At 39.2% G+C, this 10741-nt stretch overlaps 1 pseudogene; it reads left to right on the forward strand.

Moving 5' to 3' along the window:
• Positions 1-10135: 10135 nt before the first annotated feature.
• LOC113335073 lies at positions 10136-10235 on the forward strand (annotated as a pseudogene).
• Positions 10236-10741: the final 506 nt, after the last annotated feature.

Consider the following 10741-nt stretch of genomic DNA (forward strand, 5'->3'; position numbering starts at 1 on the left):
TATATTTTTGATTAAAACATCGTACAATATCTCTTCTTCGTCGGATAAGCCGAAGTCAAGATTTCCTACAACTGAGAGGTTGAGCAGAACAGTAACACTCTCTAAAGTAATAGTTATTTCGCCTCATCTGCATATGGTTGTATGAGTAGGGGTGCACCATCGAGAAATGAAAGTAATCAAGTCTGGCACATCTTTTCTAATATGAAGAGTTGCAGACGCCTTGACAGCTTCAGCGATTTGTGCTTTGTTCAGATTGTCCCTAACATGATCATTGTCGAACATATATCTCATCCACCCATCATAAGATTTCAATGGATTATGGAAAATTTTAAAATCAATAGGAGAAGTTGAATACTCATTCTTCTGGAGACAGAACCTTATTACACGTTCTGGAGAAATTGACGGAACAACTTCTTCATTCTCTGAATCAGTAAGGAGAGTTATTACATGGATGGGATGGGTCCTGGTAGTTGTATAAGGCACTGTGAAGAATTCATCATCTATGTGCGGCATATCTTTAGAGTCATTGATACTTTTTGGCTTGGCAGTGGAAATATCTCCAGGTGACATCTTATTCAACCAAAAGTTTCTTACGTTACTATTTACTCCTGGGAAACTACATGAACAAGATAGGAAAAGAGTCACTACTTCATACTTTAAAAAGAGAGGATCCATGCATGCAAGTTCTTATCAAAATTCAATATAGTCACTAATGGTCGAAGTTACGTGGATAAAGAAATATGGAGCTTACATGCCGGCAAGAACGGTGAATGGAGACAGATTCACGCAAAAAAAATATATATATATATCCGGCTGCGGGGTATACACCCACAACCGGGTCGAGCAAGGGCTTACACCCGCTCTTAAAAAAATATATATATTTTTTCCACGGGTATGACACCCGCGGCCAAAACCTAAAACTAGGTTTCACAAAAAAAAAAAAAAAAAAAAACTCCTACCTCGAGTTCTCCTTGTTCGTGTTGCTGCTGATCCTAATTGCTAGTGATTGGTTTGTCACCAATGTTGCTGCCAGTGCTTACCCTAATCCTACCAACGAGGGAAGATCATTCATATTGGTATAAGTTTTCAAGCGCATGGAAGTTACGCCTACAACTTGGGTTTACGCCCGCAAGAAAAGAAAACGGGAAGCAAAGATTACCTCGAACTCCTCTTGCTGCTAACGCCTCTCTTGATGCTGCTGGATGAAGCACCACGGGTATCAATGGGAAGAAGTCTCCCAAGCTGCCAATCAAGCTCGTTGTCAACACTCTCATCAAACTGGCGTAAAAAAAAAAACACTTACCTCGAAGCCGACGGTCGAAGCTTTTGGTGATGGAGTTGTTGGCGACCAAGGACGCACGCTGTGGACGAAGGGAGGAGGAGCGATCGCAAAAGAAAAAAAAAAGAAAAAAAGAAAAGAAAAAAAAAAAGGCTAACGTCCCTTTTATACACGACGAGATTTTTTCAAATCCGAGTGGGAGAAGGAACTCTCCTTGGTCCGTGTACGGGAGAGCTATCTAGATAAACGGGCCCACGACTGCCATGTTTGTATCCTATCACTCGGTTGGAAACATGTTAGTAGCTAGCTAAACGGCCTTGCTTCTGAAGTCAACTAAAATCTCCCAGGTAACATCTATTATCTGTACTCATTAATTTTATTTTCTATCTGTCACCATCTAGTGCTTACCCCGCAACAATGTCACTGTTATGTGTTAAGCAAGGAATTTAATGTTGATGGTCGTTTTTATTTCAGGGTTAAAATCGTAAAACCTTAAATTTATGTATTCTTGTTCTGCAAAGAAATAAGAAGTGTTTAAATCTGACGAGCGCTTACGCCTCTTTACTTACATATGTATTGAGCAACTCAATATACTTATATATATGAAATTTATTTAGAATAGTGTTGGTTACAAGAATCCAGTATTCTATAAATTTTGTTAATCTCCCATCTGCATTATTACTAATGCATGGTTTGCTGCGTATTTTCACTATGCTATGTTCCCAACCGAACTCTTAATATTGACATGATATGACAACTAATGTTCGTTCTCAGCTGAGCAGCATGAGTTTCCCAAAGTGTCAGGATTAAGATGTGCATGAAAGTACCCAACCAGAGGCACGCAAGCTGCGCTGCTCTCCGAGATAAAAGTTAGTGATTTTGTATCAACGGACAAAATTCACGAAAAATTGATTAATTTTGTGTCAGCTCGCAAAATTCAATTTTTTCTAACCTAATTTTATCAATTTAATAAAATTAGGTTTTTTTGCGGTCCGCACAATATCTCAATTCCTATTGGTCGAGACTAAACCTAGGCAAACTAGGAAATTGATCCATCATAGAACTAGTAGTAGCAGAATCCTACTAAAAGTTGGAAAACCATAAATAAATGGGAAACTGCGACAAGTGAAGGCAGCAGCCAAAGAGGCACAGCCACGCCACTTGGCCGGCCGGTTTATCCTAGCTTGCGCCGCCAATCACCGTCCGGCCATACCCAATGTTGTTATCTGCTGTCCCCTCTTTCCCACTGGTCAATCAAATTGCTCCAAAACCGCAACCTATACTTTTAATTAAAAGTGGAAGTTAGCTGGTTGATGTGATTTGTAGATAGTGGTAAAAGTGGTTCGAATTCTCAGACTTGTGAAGGATATTAATTAGACTTAAATTCTAATACTAAAATAGAAAACTCACTAAAAATTATAGCAAACTCAATCAAAGATGATATAAATACTAAAAGAAACACCGAGGCTAAGATTCCACTATTTTCCAAATTCAAAGTGATTAAATCAATACTTATATTTGTGCAATTTTCTTGTTTAATTTGATTCTAAAATATTGCAACAAGTAGATTTTCAAAAGTAATAATTGTAAATACCAAGTATGAAGCATCAAAAGTATTAAAACTAAGCATACTCCATCAAAATAGATCACAATCACTCAAATAAAAATCATATTCAATAATAGTTCAAGGCAAATAATCATATAATTATTGCAAATAAAAAGATAAAAGAATATACCACTTTTTTTGGAAAAATAGCTTCCTCTATCGCCTCAGCAATGGGGTTTAGCTCCTCATATTAATCATGATCTCAAAATATGTGTTTGTTGCTCAAAAGATGATTAAAAGAGTGAAAAGTAATAACAGACTGTTTGCAACAGTGTATTGGTGTTGCAAAACAGCTGTTACAATGGAACTGTTACAAAAAACTGTTGCTTTGTCGCTGATTTTAAGACCCTAATAAGACTGCCCTGAACAGCTTAATGTTCTTCAGCTGTTAAACAACGACACTGTTCTGCGACTGTTACCGAGCGTCAATGTTCTTCGCGTTCTTCTTCTTCAGCAGCAGCAGAAACAGAGTTTGGTAAAGCTCTGATTTCTTCTTCTCTGGCTCTCCTTAGGTTCCCAAACTCTCGACACCTCTTCTATATGACCCAAGACATCTATTTATATCAAAAATACCGATTAAATCTCTCCCAAAATCTCTTTCCTTCTCTTCACGGCCAAGTTGCGACAATTTTTGTTTTAGGATTTCTACGCGTTTCTGAGCTTTCCTTTTTATTCTAAACTCTTCCTTAGATAGATACAAATCTTTGGGAAGGTTTACAGCGTTTTAATCTCTCTAAAATTCCCTAAAACAGGTCACACACGTGACTTTCCATATTTTCTGTTGTGAGAAAAATCCGTCGATTGAGCCCAGTCTAATCGATTTAAACACCCATATCAGATTCCTAGACCCATAAGGAGTCTATCCTATGAAAATCAGAGGTTTAATCGACCTCAAACTCCTCCAAATCACGATTGCCAAAATTCTTTAACTGCACTTTTTTCCCGCCAAAACCTGTTTTTGAATGTTGAAGATGGTTGCCCCTTATCCAGAGTAGGGGTGCGATTAGCAACTGCCTGGAAATGGGATGCCCCTTAGTAATTAGGTTACCCCTTATCCAAAGTGAGAGTCCGAATAGCAAATGTCCTCCGGGTGCTTTCCGACAACTTTTCGAGCCAATTTTTTCCAAAAATGTTTATTAGCCAAAAATACCTACAAATAAATAAAACACCATAATAAGTACAAAAATGAGCCCTAAAATATATAGAATCGAGACAAATCGGACACAAAAATGTGTCTATCAAATACCCCCAAACCTATTATTTGCTAGTCCTCGAGCAAAAATAAAATAGAAATAAAATCCTAACTCACTGTCGCAGGCATCGTCGATTGCATTTAGCGTATGCAATAAGCCTTTAAACCCCTAGGTGTCCCTAGTGGCGGAGTGTTGTCTCCGGAGGGCTTACCAGAGGTATACCCACAAAACCTTTTACTCCAGACCCTAGCTATCTACACAGAACCTTGGAAGGCACTAAAGAATCTCCTTGGTTGGCATACTTATTGACTACAGGAGGAAGTACCCTGATGCGAAATTCCAATTGTTGTACACGAGTTTGCACTCAAGCATACTAAAATTCATATGAAGTGACAGAGCTCTACTCAGATAGTCGCACTATGGACATCAATATCCGGAGTCAAAACTAATCACATGGATAGATCAAGAAGATGGATATAGAAAAACATAGATGGTTTTGATGTTTACTAGGTGAACGGTGTTTCTCATATCTGTCTGAAGGCCTCCGCCAAAATGAACCTATCCTAATGGACTGAGATACTAGTCTGACTAATATCAACACACTGGCATATACAAGGGAACCAGTGTGATAATCCTAACTCTAGGTCAACACAACTGGCATATACAAGGGTTCCAGTGGTCGACTTTATTGAATTTATTCCAGTTGGTCTGATGGTCTGGTCTTTTTTTTTTTTTTTTTTTTTTTTGTATCTCAATCACTCTAATTCACCCTAGCATTGGTAACAACTTGAATCGTGAGCCCCACCTAATCACTTAGAGAAACATAGTTTAAAAACAAAACAAAATAAAAACAGAAGTGAAAAGGACTCAACGAGATATGGTGAAACTATCATGTTATTTCTAACACCTGAGCTCTGTGCTTTTATGAATAGACTCTTTAGATGTTGCCATCTAGTCAGATTGGTTCCTCAACTCCTACAACCAAAATGCTTCCATCCACTTAGATTGGTTAGTGCCATCCTTAATAGGGATAAATTTCTAGGCTCTGGAGTTTATTTATTGCAACGAAAAGGTAACAAAAAGTTCTACCCCACCCCCAAACTTAAATCTAACATTGTCCTCAATGTTTCTAATCAAAGAACAGTACCAAAAATATAAGTAACATGAGGAAATAGTAAAGAGAGAAGTCGGAAAGATAGTACCTGGGTGAAGTGTAACCAAAAACCTACAAAAATATTATACAACATACAAAATCGCCTCGATGGTCAATCAAGGTAAACAGGGTCCTCCAGAGGGACCTCCTCAACATCACCTGTAGGAAAAGGCTCTAAAAAGGGCTTCAATCGCTGACCGTTAACCTTCGAAGAACTACTACCATCTGGTGTCTCAATCTCAACAGCGCATGAGGAAAAACAGTACGGACCACAAAAGGACCGGTCCACCGAGAGCGCAACTTCCCGGGGAATAGATGCAAACGAGTGTCATACAGAAGAACTTTTTGACCTGGAGAAAATGACTTTCGTAAAATATTCCTATCATGCACAAGTTTCATTTTGTTCTTATACTCCTTAGCACTATCGTATGCATCTCTACGAATCTCGTCCAACTCATTGAGCTGGAGCTTTCTTTGAGCTCCTGCCTTGTCAAGTGAAAAGTTTAAGTTCTTAATAGCCCAATAGGCTCGATGCTCTAACTCAACAGGCAGGTGACATGCCTTGCCAAACACTAAACGATAAGGTGACATTCCAATGGGTGTCTTAAACGCAGTACGGTAAGCCCATAAGGCATCAGTAAGCCTCGACGACCAGTCTTTCCTATTTGGATTAACTGTTTTCTCTAGAATACGTTTAATTTCCCTATTGGAAACCTCTACCTGACCACTAGTCTGAGGGTGATATGGGGTTGCTACTTTATGGGTAATACCGTATTGTTTCATTAAAAGAGAAACGGTCTATTACAAAAGTGTGAACCTCCATCACTAATTATAGCTCGCGGCGTACCAAAACGTGTAAGTATATTCTCTTTCAAAAACTGGACTACGACCCTGTGGTCATTCGTTCTACACGGAACCGCCTCAACCCACTTAGACACATAGTCTACAGCGACAAGTATGTAAAGATAACCAAACGAAATAGGAAATGGACCCATAAAATCAATGCCCCACACATCAAAGACCTCAATCACTAAAATAGGGTTCAAAGGCATCATATTTCTACGGGAAATGGTTCCTAACTTCTGGAAACGCTCACAAGAAACACAATGAATATGGGAATCTTTAAACAACGAAGGCCAGTAAAATCCACACTGCAAAATCTTAGCAGCAGTCTTCTTAGCACTAAAATGACCCCCACATGCATGTTCATGGAAAAAGGAGATAATACTAGACTGGTCACTCTCAGATACACATCTCTTAATAATCTGGTCCGGACAATACTTAAACAGATAAGGATCGTCCCAAAAGAAATGCTTAACCTCGGTTAAAAACCTAGAACGATCTTGCTTACCCCAATGTTTAGGGGTTCAACCAGTAACAAGATAATTCAATATATTTGCATACCAAGGTGATTGGGAAACAGAGAACAATTGTCATCAGGAAAGCTATCCCTTATAGGAAGGGAATCACTAGGGGAACTAACAACTAGCCTATACAAGTGATCTGCTACTACATTTTCTGCACCCTTTTTGTCTCTAATGTCTGGGGAAAATTCCTGTAACAATAGGATCCATCTAATCAATCTAGGTTTGGTAGATAAAAGGTATTTCAAAGCAGCATGATCTGTATAGATTATGATCTTAGAACCTAATAGGTAGGACCTAAACTTATCCAAGGCAAACACGATGGCTAAAAGTTCCTTCTCAGTAGTTGTGTAATGCAATTGGGCATCATTCAGAGTTTTGCTAGCATAATAAATCACATGAAGTAATTTGTTTTCTCGTTGTCCTAAAACGACGCCTATAGCATAATCTGAAGAATCACACATAATCTCAAAGGGTAGGTTCCAGTTAGGTGCCTGGACTATCGGGGCAGTAGTGAGTAAAATTTTAAGCTTCTCAAAAGCCTCTAAACAAGCATCATCAAAGAAAAACTTAACATCTTTTGCAAGCAAATTGCAAAGAGGTCTAGAAATCAAGCTAAAATCCTTAATGAATCGACGGTAAAAACCTGCATGCCCTAGGAATGACCTAATATCTTTTACGGTTTTTGGGACCTGTAAAGTCTTAATAAGGTCAAATTTGGCTTTGTCTACCTCTATACCCTTCGAAGAGACGATGTGCCCTAATACAATTCCTGATTTAACCATGAAATGGCATTTTTCCCAATTAAGCACTAAATTTTTTTCCTTACACCTAGTCAACACTAATGTCAAATGATGCAAGCACTCATCGAAAGATGAACCAAACACTGAAAAATCATCCATAAAGACCTCTAAGAACCGTTCTACCATATCAGAAAATATGCTCATCATACAACGCTGAAAAGTTGCAGGGGCATTACATAGCCCGAAAGGCATGCGTCTATACGCAAAGGTACCAAAGGGACAGGTAAAAGTGGTTTTCTCTTGGTCTTCTGGGGCAATAACGATCTGATTATAACCGGAGTAGCCATCTAAGAAGCAATAGTGACTATGTCCAGCTAATCGCTCTAGCATTTGGTCGATAAAAGGAAGGGGAAAGTGATCCTTCCTTGTGACCTTGTTCAATTTCCTATAGTCAATACACACACGCCATCCCGTGGTCACTCGGGTTGGGATTAATTCATTATTATCATTCTGGACTACAGTGATACCTGATTTCTTGGGGACAACCTGAACAGGGCTGACCCACTTACTGTCTGAAATTGGGTAAATAATACCCGCATCTAACAACTTAAGCACCTCTTTTCGAACTACCTCTTTCATGTTAGGGTTCAGTCGACGTTGCATCTCCCTAGAAGGTTTGGAGTCTTCCTCTAAATGAATCTGATGCATACACACAGTAGGACTTATACCCTTAATGTCTGCTATAGTCCACCCTAAAGCTTCCTTATTGTCTTGAAGTACATTTACTAGCCTACTTTCCTGATCACTATCCAAATTGGAAGCTACAATCACAGGTAAAGTCTCAGATGGGCCTAAAAACACATACTTTAGAGTATCGGGTAGTGGTTTAAGGTCCAACTTTGGGGGCTCTTCTAAAGAAGGAATTAGGGTAGTCTCAGAAACTGGTAACGGTTCGAACCTAGCTTTCCATCTATCAGTGTCTAACACAGGGGTAGAATCTAATAGAGCATTCACCTGTTCAATAGTGCTATCGTCGTCAAAATCTAAACCAAAATGGGATAGACAACTTTCTAATGGGTCTTCAGACAAGATGTTTGGTAATGACTCCTGAACTAAGGCTTCTATCATGTTCACCTCCTCAACACATGTGTCATCTAGCTCATGAGGTTGCTTACTGACATTAAAAATGTTCATCTCCATAGTCATATTGCCAAAAGATAAACTCATCACACCATTTCGACAGTTAATGATCGCATTAGACGTAGCTAAAAATGGGCGACCTAAAATCACAGGTATCTGGTTCTCTGGGTCAGGGACAGGTTGGGTATCTAGGACCACGAAATCCACTGGATAAATAAACTTGTCGACCTCAATAAGAACATCCTCGATAACACCTCGAGGGATTTTAACAGACCTATCAGCTAACTGCAGTGTCATCTGAGTAGGTTTCATTTCACCAAGTCCTAGCTGTAAGTATACATGGAATGGCAGTAAGTTCACACTGGCTCCTAAGTCAAGTAAAGCTTTTCTACCCGGAAGTTACCTATTGTGCAAGCAATGGTAGGAGAACCTGGGTCTTTGTACTTTGGAGTTGTGGTGTTCTGAATGATTGAACTTACGTGACTAGCTAAAAAGGCTTTCTTATGGACGCTAAGTTTTCGCTTTCGTACACATATCCTTAAGGAACTTGGCATAAGCAGGAATTTGCCTAATTGCATCTAATAAGGGAAGGTTTATGGTAACTTGCTTAAAAACCTCCACTATGTCATTAAAGTTCGATTCCTTCTTTGTTGGTACTAATAGCTGAGGAAATGGGGCTCTAGGCCTAAAATCAGACCTTTCAGGAACCGAATTCACATCATCAGAAACTTTATCAGTCTCTTCAGCTACTGGTCCTGAGAGGTGAGATCCTGAGGGGTGAACTACAGTATGTTCACTATCGGGCATGGTTACCTTATTGTCTACAACTCTACCACTTCTAAGGGTTCTAACAACATTCAATTGATTCGATGGTTTTGCACCTAATTCATGAACTCCTCTAGGGTTGGGTTGTGTTTGACTAGGAAACTTACCTTTTTCTCTCAAAGAATCACTTATCAGACCAACCTGGGTTTTTAACTCGGAAATAGCCTGACTATTTTCTTGTCCTATCCTGTTACTAGCTTGTAGACTCTGTTCTACGGATAACTGGAATTTTGCAGTTTGCTGAGTTAACAAGGCGAGAGATTCCTCTAAACTTAGGATTTTCTTATCTGACTGATTCTGAAACTGAGCTAGTCCTGAAGGATTCTTAGTATAGCCAAAACCTGGGGGAGCATTAGAATTACTAAACTGACCTTGACTTTGGCCCTTAGACCACGAAAGGTTCGGATGGTTTCTCCAACCAGGATTATAGGTTTCTGAATATGGGTCAATCTTTTGACGGTTATCAAATCTAGTGTTATTATAAAGAGCATTGGCCTGCTCTTCAATATTCTGGCCTTCCCAAAAAGGCTCCACTCTACCACTAGTCTGGCCCACTTCTAAGGCTTCTAACCTTTTTGCTATAGCAGCAATTTTGGCATCTGATTCATAGCCTCCTTCTACCCTATTAACGTTTCCTCTACTTAAAAGAATTGTTTTCTGGGGTGCCCTACTATTTTCCCATTGCTGGGTTTTTTCGGCGATTTCATTAAAAAATTCCATCGCCGCATCAACAGTTTGGTTTTCAAATCCACCAGTGCATAGAGACTCAACCATGGTCGTTGTGGAATAATCTAAACCCTCATAAAGGATCTGAACTAGCCTAACCTTTTCTAAACCATGATGAGGACACTGGGATAATAAATCATTGAACCTTTCCAAATACCTATATAAAGATTCTCCCTCTTGTTGTGAAAATGTGCATATTTGCGTCCTAATAGACGATGTTTTGTGCCTAGGGAAAAACTTATTGAAAAAATGTAAGTTGTTCATATGTCTCAATTGACTCGGAGTCCAAACTATACAGCCACGACTTGGCCTTATCTTTCAGGGAAAATGGGAATAACCTAAGTTTCAAAGCATCATCATCTAAGCCTCTAATTCTTAGAGTACTACAAATTTCCTCAAATCCCTAACATGGTAATAAGGGTTTTCATTTTCTTTCCCTAAAAATATTGGGAGCATCTGTAAGGTCCCAGGTTTCAGTTCATAGGGTGCCTCCGTTTCAGCTAACTTAATACACGAAGGACGGGTAGTCCTAGTTGGATTCAACAAAGCTTTCAAAGTTGCCATTTCTGGCACTATCGGAGCAACATGGATTCTCTCCTCAGTCGAAGGACGTTCAAAAACAGACTCTTCAAAATCGTACTTTCTAGATTAAGGTAATCGAGACGCTTCGAACTACTAGGTTTCTCTTTAACAAATCTACTAGTGCATCTCT

Source organism: Papaver somniferum, unplaced genomic scaffold (genome assembly GCF_003573695.1).
Source record: "Papaver somniferum cultivar HN1 unplaced genomic scaffold, ASM357369v1 unplaced-scaffold_137, whole genome shotgun sequence".
In the NCBI taxonomy this organism is placed as follows: domain Eukaryota; kingdom Viridiplantae; phylum Streptophyta; class Magnoliopsida; order Ranunculales; family Papaveraceae; genus Papaver; species Papaver somniferum.